The following is an 11519-nucleotide window of genomic DNA, read 5'->3' on the forward strand; positions in this document are numbered from 1 at the left end:
TGAGATCGCTTCTCAGTTTTCCCCGGTAAGCGCTCTGACATGAGCAGCATGTTGGAAAGGGGTATGTGTGAGTGTGTGTGGCTGTAAACTAAAGCCTATTGGCGAGTCGTTTGACATGTCCCGCCCCACTTTCTGTTTCAGTAGGAAATAAAACAGTAAGAAAAGTAATCTGGTTTTTAACAATTTTGTATTAGTGTTTAGTAATTTGCAGTGAATTACTTTTTTTTTTTTTTTTAATAATTTGGACAAACAAATGATAACGACTACATCAGTGACTATCAGCGCAAGTCAGTTTAAAAAAATGTAATCGTAAAAATTTCGAGTTTAAATTTAAAAGTATAAACAGTTTAAATGAAAAAAAAAAAAAAGCAGAATTGTGTACATAAAAAATTTACCCTTTTTTAAAAGAAATTTAATTGTGTAATGTTTAACAAAACTAAATTAATAAAACTGAAATGTGTAAACTTTAAAATTATTTTTTGAGTGTAAATAAAAAAAAAATTAATTATCATCTTGAGAAAACAAAGAAAGAAAAACTGTTATTTTAAATGTGTGTGTATGTATGTATATATATATATATATATATATATATATATATATATATATATATATATATATATATATATATACGTTTTGTTAGTCTGATCAATAATGAGTGAAGAAACATAGGCCTACTAAAATCTCATTATTTGATATTACTTCCGGTTAATTTGTCTTATCCACAGACAGGATACAATTTCGAGAGAGAAAGGTTGTATGTAAGTGACATAATGAGGGAAATCGCTGTTTTTGAGGTCATCAATAAAATAATTGTACATTAGATGGCGGCAGAACACTATCAGATGAGATCTTTACAATAAATGTCTGTTCCTCATCTTTGACAAGATGAAACTTCTTTATGTTTGGGAATAAGAAATTATAATGCATTCTAATAGCATATTAAATATTTCTTGCAAGATGAGTGTTTTTATACATTTTAATTGTACATTTTGTTTTATTATTTTATCTTTAACTACTAATATACATAATGGGTCAGTTTATCTTTACAGTAAACTATCCAAAAAAACTGGACAGCTAATAGATAATAATTAACTAATAGACTGTTTACTTATTGCTTACAAAAATGAAGCTGTTTATTCTTAGATCAGTCAGTGATGTGTTAGAATTCTATATGCAGAATCTTAGTCTTCAATATATATATTTACATTTGTTAGACTTTTTACTATTCAAAATCCAACAGTGAATATTGACACTGACAATATCTCATTTTAAGCAATGACAGATGTAACTGTCCTCTATGCACTTTCTATCAGTGGACTGGCAGTAATTAATCCAGTTGTGTGCTCATGTAACATATAATATGAAACCTCTAAAAATGGAGATGGATTTATTTAACATATCTTTCATCTAAAAAAAAAAAAAAAAAAAAAAAAAAACATAAAACAAAAGAGTCGATTATACGTAACATAATATGCAGCACTTCAGGGCAGGGTAAGCAGCATATATTCGCAAAACTAGAATTAAAATACAGCTTTTTTTTTAACCAAAAGTAAGATTTTGAAATATCTAAATAAATAAATAATTACATAAATAAATAAAAATAGTAAAGGGTACCGTAAAGATAATTTCCAAAAATCAAGTCAAGATATCAAATCAAGAAAATGACACAAAAAAAATCTGAATGTTCAAAATTAGCAATTAATGAGGGCAATTAACAATACATTTAAATGTAAATTTATAAAGCCCTTTATTATAAACAATACATATGTAAATCAATTATTAATAATAAAACAAATTATGTGAGTGTAAATATTTTTAGTTTTTTAAACAATATAAACAATTATAATATTAAAAAAATCAATATTCCCCCAGGAAGTGATACAATTAATGATGAAGTCCATGATTTATTAGTCTTGTCTTATTATCAAATGAGGTTACTTCATGCTGCATGATGAGAACGAGCAATTAGTATATGCAAATGAGAGAGGACTCTGAGCTTTCACTAATTTTGTGACAGAACAAAGAAAAATGTGCTAAGGTGACTGCAGCCCTGTATCGAATATAAGGCAAAATAATACATGCTATTATATATGTGGTTACATCACACAAATTTTTGTATGTTGCAGAGGTCTTCAATGCAGCATCAGATTTAAACAGATTTTTCGGTTTATCTAGACATGGATGTTTTAATGTCTTGATTGCTTCTGGCTATGCGAGACTCCCTGATAAATCTGAATGCTGCCCTACAATACCACAGATATCTCAACTGTGTGCACAGGATCACTGAGCATAATCTCTAATTAACATACTGCTATTTGCTCTGTCTGATCGGACGGCCTCATTAAGTTACTGATAATCGCAGAATATTCAAAGTTTACATTACCTTTTGGTTTCTGTTTGCAGAGGCTTTGTGCAGGCGTTATTCACAAATAAAGACCAGATGCTGACTTTGATGTCTGAAATTTTGCACAGATGCGTGTATCCGGCCCATCAGAATTATGTGATGATTGGCCTAACATTTCTCATTAACTGGAGCAAATTTGCTTAATAGGACATTAAATAGGGTTTAAGATGTTGCAAACAAGATATTTTTCTCGTTTTGTACTTTGTCTTCTTTCTTATTTACCTTTCTTTTTATTGAAAAGAAGGTAAAAAAGAATGTCTTATTTTCTTCCTTACTTTTAATCTATATCCTCCAGGGGGCCCGTGGACAGATACATAAAACATACTGCATATTCTTAAAATTATTGTTACTATTATTATTATTATTATTATTATTATTATTATTATTACTAACATAAAATTATTCTATATTTTTATATAATTTCATTTCTAATAATAATTTAAAAAAATCAAATAATTTTAAAATAAAATACATTAATTTAATAATTAAAGAATGTGCACATACTGATCTGTCAAGCATTATATAAGGTAAAAATGTTTGATAATGTTTTTAATTAATGAAAGTTAATCTAAAGTGTTACCAAATAAAATTGATCCAAACTACATACATTTTTAAATTGAACACGTACATTTCTATATTCATTTATTTTCATTATGTTTGTATGGGGGTCCCTGAGTGTGTAAAAGTTGAAAACCCCTGTCTTAAAGCAACAGCCTTAATTAAAAGCATGCTAACAAATTATGTTAAAAGGGTAAAATACATTACAAAAACTAGTGGGATTAATGAAATATTGATTTGCTTGCATGCAGATGAGTTAATACACTAAAATATGCTCATTCTTCACAAATGATGCTTTCTCCCCTCCTCAAACATTTGGAAACCTGTGTGTGATCAGGAGAAACTGACGTGTTTTCAATGGGATTTGATTCAGTTGACAACTGGAGTGAGTATTGGAACCTTTTTCTCTCAGTTAGCGTTGTGAATGTTTCAAAAGCAAACTTTCTTTCCCTGAGTCAGGGCACAAGTTCCACGCCGAGATGATTGATGTTTTCCTCTTGTGAAGCACAGCAAGATGATGTGACTTCTTAATTTACGAGGACATAACAAGGAAACTATTAAGCAAACATATTTCCATGCTTCAGCTGGCATGAAAGAGCTACTCAGGGCGAGAAAGCCAGTGCTTTGGTTTTCAAAAATATAATTGCCTAAATGTATACAAGTTACTCAAAGCAAGAGTATAAATTGCACTAACGGTTGCACTAACAAAGCATCACTCAGTCTGCAAATGTAACGGGCTGTTAAAGATGGCCATATTCCATATAAAGCTACTGTAACAAAAGAAATTAAAAGGGCAACTTGTGTTTTTCTCCACTAATACCAAGAACCAATTTAAGCAATAATATCAGAGGATAGAATATCCAATTTCCACAAGTGGGGCAGTGGGATTTAGGCTAGTTGAAGTACATGTCTTAATGAGAAAAGACAAAAAAGAATTCATGTGCATGATTTATGCAGTCTGTTTCTAGGAGAACATGAATAATTATTTAGGATTGCTGAGCCCAAGAAGGAGGCATGGAGAAAGATGTAGGGAAGAGAAACGGTTAAAATATTTAAAAGAAGTAGTTAAATGAATATTTAAGGGATAATGAAATATTTAGGGGAATCAAATGAGAAAAACATTTAAAACAGCATTATAAATAATAGTGAGAGTTGTAAGAGAAAGTGTATATGATTGCCATAAGGCCTTAAAAATTTGTGCCACATGCGCACTGGTGTCTGATCCCGGCCTTGGCAATTTGTTTTCCATTTGCTGGTCGTTACAGGGGCACGGTCAGTACGTGGCTGGCACGTTGCATGGGGAATATCAACTTTTTGTTGAGAAAGATTCGGATGGATGGCATGGTCTCATACAAGTGGAGGGCAGGACATTGGCATTGACAGGAAGGAGAGATTAAGTTTTATGCCAGAGAACTAACCTCCACCAGAAGAGGACAAATATAAACTCAGAACAGTGTCTGAATAAAATTAACTGGTGTGGTTCTTTTTGATAACGCCATCGCATTGATATCAACACATTGTTGATAGAAAAAATATGTGAAATAGTTTTTTTTTTTTTCTTCTAATTACACTACTTGGATATGGAAATGAAAATGGTGTCATCATTCCAAACCTGTATGGCTTTCTTTACTCTGTGGAACACAAAAGGAGAAGTTTTGAAGAATGTTTCTGCTGCTCTCTGCTGTACAATTAACAGTGTTGGTTTAGTTACTTTAAAAGTAATCCACTACAAATTGCTAATTACTTTTCTAAAAATTGTAATCAGATTACAGTTTACTTAATTGGAAAAGTAATCAAATTACTAATACTTTAATTTTAAATTTTAAGTTTTTCAGCTCAACGAATTCAGAATACTGTCTATATTTCCTCATTGCTGATTCTTGCACACAAGTCATATGCTCAGCACCACGCATTTCACCCTCATAGTGACTCATTAGTGACTCTTCTGCTGTCGCAGAAATTCAAACAGACATATGAACATAACTCAATTTTTAAATGTATTCTACACAAAAAAATACCATTTTAGAAATATGTAACACAAGTACTGAATTTAAAAGTAATTGAAAATCAGTAACTGTAATCTGACTACACGAATTTAAAATGTAATTCATTACACTGCTTTTTTGACAAAGTAATTAGAGTACAGTAATTGATTACTTTGTAATCAGGATACATCCAGTGACCACTGAAAATGAAAAGAATATTCCGGGCTCAATACAAGTTAAGCTTAATCTACAGCACTTGTGGCATAATATTGATTATCACAAAAATTCATTTTGAGTCATTCATCCTTTTCTTTAAAAAAATCAGATATCTGGGTTTCAGTGAGACACTTACAACGGAGGTGAATGGGGCTAATCCGTTAACGTTAAAAAAAGCACTATTTCAGAAGTATAGCCACAAGACAAACAATATGCGTGTTAACTTTATTAAAATTATTTCATAAAATCACTTTTCTGTGTAAAGTTATAGACAATTTTACAACTCTGTTACTATGACGATGTAATGTCAACAAACCCTAAAACGACAGTAAAAAAGTACGATTTAAAGAACTTTACAGCTCAAATAATACATGAGTTTTAACAGAGGAATTAATGTAAGATAAAATTAAAAGCTTCACATTTCTGTCTTTAAACCCTTCAAAAATTTGCCCCATTCACTTCCATTGTAAGTGACTCACTGTTACCTCAACTTTTCCTCTTTTTTCAAGAAAAGAACGGATGAGTTGAAATATTATTTTGTGGGAATCAACATTATGCCACAAATGCTGTCGATTGTGCTGAACTTTTATTGAACCCGGAATGTTCCTTTAAAGTGGATGTGGACTATAGGTCCTGTCAAGCTCAATAAGGAACAAAAAACACCAAAAAGTATCATGATCATAACCAAGTACATACAGCTCATCCCAAGTCTTTTGAGGCCATATTTAAACTTTGAGGATTGATTTATATTAATTATTCACTGAAAATTTTGCAAAGAAGTTTACTTGAATTCTATGGAAAAGAGCAGCTTTGACATTCTGCTTTAAATAACTCCATTTGTATTTCACAGAAGAAAGTCCATTATGCCGCATACCACAAATTCACAGATTATCGCATTATTTTTACTGTATGGTATATTGGCTCGACAATATATTATCGTTTGTCAAATTATAGTAATCTATAGATGTTTTCCTTTATACTTTTTCTCTATTTAGAGAAAGTTCAATGTGACAGTAAGTAGACTGTTCGTATAGGTTGGTCCTGTGTTCAAGATATTGTTTTCTAGTAACAGTCATTTAAATTAAACAGCCTCTTGTTTAATTTCCATTTCCAGAACTGAAAATAATTAAATCGGCAAACAAATAATTAATTGAGTCAATGAGAACAATTAGTTCAAAGATGCCTTTGAGAATTGGCCGTGCATAGTGACTTGGTTAATTATCATACTACAAAATAATTGAGTGGAGGAGCTCTGTGTTAATGTGTGCTTGTCTGTGTGTGCATCACACTCTGATACATTCATGTACATTTTAATATATATATATATAAAATCAATGTTACAATGAGGCACTTACAGTGGAAGTGAATGGGGTCAATTTCTGGAGGGTTTAAGGGCAGAAATGTGAAGCTTATAATTTTATAGAAGCACTTACATAGTAAAGATGTTTAAGTCCTAGTTTTGGTGGGATTACAGGGTTTAAGGCATTACTTCGTCATGGCAACAATGTTGTAAAATTTGAAATAACTTATAGGATATTATACACAGTGTTGTGTGTAATGCATTACTAAGTAATTAAGTAAGGGATTACTCTTAATTTTTCAGTTATATAATTACAGTTACGTCTGATGTAATTGTGTTAAATACTGTATAGACACTTGAACAATTCTATATAAAACAATAGTGAATTTAATTTACTCTAATCATTGCATGTATTGCCGCTGTCCTGCATTGGCCCATGACAAAAGTAATGCAGTGACACCCATGTTAAACTCCATTATAATGGGGGCTGAAGGTTGTGACACTAATCGCACTGGCCTACACAGCCCATACATCAGTGTGTGTCTCTGTGCTGACAGCTGTGCTGTATCTGGGGATCCGGACTGCTGGTGGGGCTGAGTGATCGGAACTGATGCTGTAACCCTGTCCGCAGTCGGAGATCATTACCTCTGTGACTGATGTGTTGGGCAACCCCCAGTGAACGCGTTTCTTTCCCCTATGCTGGGGCGGGTGCCTCGGTCCCATGAGGAGAACAGACACAGCCCTTCACGTTCTGTTAGTGTGCTCGTGGCTTATGCGTAAAATCGGGGCCTGTTAGTGCGCACACGCCTTGGCTTGTTCTTCATCATTATTTCTTGTATCATTCGTCTTCTGTGCCTGGCTAAGGCAGTTGGATACTGCGCTTGAATTAATCAAAGAACATATATATAAAATTCTATATTTTGTCACTTTATACAAAAATAAAAGCTTTAAAGAAATCCAAATTGAAATTTTGTGGCTTTAATCAAAATGTCTGTGAGCTTTGATGCCATCTACGTAAATGCCAGTACACTCCTTACAATGTTTTCTCTTCCTGGAAATGGACCAAAAATATGAATTATTCATCTTGCATTTAAGTAGCCTATTGGCTGTATTAAAAAAGGGACAAACCCTTTGATATGTCCCACTAAACTTTTGGTTTCAATAGGAAATATTTCAACACAGCATAGAAAAGTACTTTTGCCAAGTGATTTCATTCAGCCTTAAAGCGGAAATGTGTAACCTTTTCAGTGTTAAAATACTTTTCCCATACAAGCTAAATATTGCAGAAACTACTGGTAAGCCATTTGTTGGTTAATTTTCTCAAAAACTGTAAACACTGTGTATCTGAGGTGCTATAAAAATTTGATTTGATTGTTTTGAGCAGCCCGTCCAGCCCGACAAAACAACATTGACTCAGCCAATGCAGGAGTCAGTGGGGGGTGGGGCTATAGCTGTGTCCTAAATGACGCACTGTACACTATGCACTTACAGTATACACTATGCACTCAGCCATGTAGTGTATGTATTTGAAAGTGTAGTATTGTCCTAAATGGAACACAACAGTTTTTTACTGCACGGAAACATTTTCCATTTAACAGCTGATGGAAGTGACGTTTCAAATGCATGCAATGTGTTTCCGCTAGCTTTAGCGCGTTAGCCAACCTCAGTTCATTACTTGGATCTCAAACGACGTACATATTTACACAGCGTGGGGTGATGGTAAAGCATTCAACTTACTTTTGTAAGGTGCTGTCTTCACTGAAGTTTTGCTAGTTGCTACATTCTCCACTGTTTACAATTGTTTTGTCAGACCAGCAACATAGCCAGGTAAATCAGCCCCTTCCGCTACGTACAGCAAGCCGCGAGCGCTAAGTTCATGAAGTGTTGAATTGTTTTGACAGATGAATCATTTGGGTAGTCGTAGTACACTTCTTTTTGTTGCATTTTCAGTGCTAACATACTTTGCACAACTTTACAAAAATTTTATTTGCCTCCTTCCATACTAATAACCAGTTATATTCAGAGGTAACCTTTCAAGCCAATCAGCTTCAGTATCAGTTAATGCACCATCGATTAATGGTGACTTAACATGCTATCGAAATGATCGTAAATACAAGTTTCCTACTCGGAATTTGCACATGAACGACCCCTCAAGTCGTAATTACGACTAGGAAACTCTTTTTAATAATTTTGATACCCAAGTTTCTGAAATAGGAGGAGTCATAAACTTTCAAAATGGCGGAGGAGATTGCGGTTTTTGTAGTGAAAAACAAGTTTTATGAATTTTGTAAAATATAGCTAATTGTTAGTCCTTGCTGTTTTGGTCATATTCATGTATGTATGTCAGCAACTATTTGACGCATGTTGTACATTTTTACACTGTGAAAATAGCTTTTCTATTTTTTGTTTTTTTACCAAAATTCAATTATTGTCAGCAAGCTAACTGAGTAAAATGTATTGTGGTGTCAGAATAAAAGTTCCTCAAGAAATATGTATGAATAAACCTGGCAACGTCCATGTTTCCTTTCTTTCCGACAACAGAGCACTTTAATGTGATGTACTTGTAATTACCACTTCAGAAGTGGGAAGTAGGATAATTCCTATAGCACATGAAGGCAGCATAAATCCAAATTACTGAAGGATCTCAAAACAAGTGAATGAACCACAGGGCCATATATAAAAATGCAACAATGAAGGAGCAGAAGATGGAGTTGTTCTACACATAGGTAAGTAGATTTTAGAGCTTTCATTTACGAATAAAATGTTAGTATTGGTCATATATTCTGTAGATGACACTGTGCGATTTGTTCCGTTCCTTTACTATATTGACAAGGGTTGGGTTAGTCATATAATCGTAAAGATTATAATAGCATCCCTAATATAAGGCATTAATAATATCAAGACTATTTTAAGATATCAGGGAGAGATTTTCTATGTACCAAAGCATAATACCAGAAAACCAAAAGTTTTATTATGTTTAGTGCCAGTCAGACACAAGTCTGAGTTGTTGTTCAATGGTGGCCTCAGAGGGCCACAATCCAGACTGTTCCTCTTGCTATGACACTGAATGTAATATAAGGTGAATCTTACAGTAATTTACAGCCTAGGCAGGATATAAACCTTAAGTCAGATTTTACTATTAAGGTGAAGTGAGGCGTTGCATGATACACTGCAAGTGACGGTGTGGTATTTTTTTTAAACGTGCTCATAAAGCAAAATAATAGTAATTTTTCCTCTTAAAGGCGATAGATAGATGACTTGGCAGCACTGTTACAAAACTAATGACCAGAGCAGACCACTGCAGCTCAATTGTCCAACCAAAAAAAAAAGAGAAAAAGAAGAAAAAAAAAATTCTTCATTTCACAGATGTAGCGTTTTTAAAATGCACTATTTAATTTTTCCATTTACAGCCCCATAATTAAAACTTCTGACCCTGTGACCTGAGGGGTCATTTCCTATGATAATGAATTGTATCTGGTCATGAGTTTGGGAAAGATGGCATCCAGATACACCTTTAAAGATAAACTGATAGTGTGTAGTCAGACAAAGAGTCATTTTCGTAAAACGAATAAGAAATATTTAGGATTTTGCACTAGGTCACCAATCATATAAGTAAATTTGTGACATAACTCCTTTGTATGAAAGGACATATATTTTTGCTTCAGTTGAAGAACACAAGATGCTATTTGGAAATTCTTGTTTTACATTTAAACTTTTAACTCATATTGTTATGTAGACATTATAATATAGTGTATAATTTAGTAAAAATAAAAATAAATAAATAGCAAAATAGACAATTTTTCTTATGTAGCCCCAACTGTATTTATTTACCACATAACATCATACCTTTTTTAATTCTATCTGTGGTAAAAGATACATAAAAGTTTTTTTGCAAAACTGACTCAGCCACCAAATACAGGTATGTAATTTAGATGCTTTGAATTGCATTGGTGGGTTCAAAATTGTGGATATAAATCAATGTGATCCTCATTGATGGTTAGTATCACTGGAATATTACCCTCATAATATTAGCTCATCATAAATTTTAGTTATTTTAGTGATTTGACATGGCAAATGCGACGCAAAATGTAATATAAATATGAACATAAATACATAAGAAATGAACGAAGACCCTATGAACAAGATTTGGCAAAAAAAAACATTTGTTCCTCTCCATCTCAGCGATTTGTCTCACTGTCAGAAACTCTGGACGTTTTTGGAGGCTTGTCGAGCATGCTGTCAGCGCCTCCCGTTTGAAGTTTCCTTGCTTTGACTTCAGAATTCTCAGGATATAAGCACAAGCTCTGTTTGAGCTTTTCTGTGTGGGAAAAGCCTATTGACAACCGGCAATCCATTGATCTGTAGCAGGGGACAGAATGTGATGGTGTTGCAGCTAAACTTATAATTGCATTCTCTGCCACCCCTATCATAAATGTTTAACTGATTACCAGTGCATAATGGCAAATAAACAGCATGGGTGAATCCTCAGTTACTACCTCGCTGTCCTGGTTTTCCTGTCTCATAAAGAATTTAGCATATCCTTCACAACCAAACAGCAAATGACTACAAAAATACTTACCCTTTTCTTTCTTTAAAGGAAACAAAGATGAAATAATTTCTCTCTGGTTACTGAGACCTCTCTCAGTATTTCAAGTGATAGTGACCTAAAAAGGTTGATCAAAGCCTGTTGGAACTCAGAAGCCTGCAGCAAGCAATAAATTGGACCATTCGATGTTTTCGCACTGACAAATTATTCTCCTGAGTCCTAACATTCTTGGTAGCAACTCAATTAGCTGGAGACAGATGTAGCAAGTGTTCAACATTTAATGTTTAATAGATTTTTTTTTAAATATTTTAACGTTCCTAGCCCTAGTTAGAATGGAAATGCTCCATTACGTGAAAATAATAACTATTTGCTTATAATTCCCACATAAACGGTGAGTTTGCGTGGTGTACGTGACACCATCATATCAGCCCAAGATGCTTCTCGCTCTGTTTAAATCCCTGCAGGCTATTCTATCGTGCTGAAGTGGCTCACAGCATCTCTCCTTTCATG

This window comes from Myxocyprinus asiaticus, chromosome 46, assembly GCF_019703515.2.
Source record: "Myxocyprinus asiaticus isolate MX2 ecotype Aquarium Trade chromosome 46, UBuf_Myxa_2, whole genome shotgun sequence".
NCBI classification, from domain to species: domain Eukaryota; kingdom Metazoa; phylum Chordata; class Actinopteri; order Cypriniformes; family Catostomidae; genus Myxocyprinus; species Myxocyprinus asiaticus.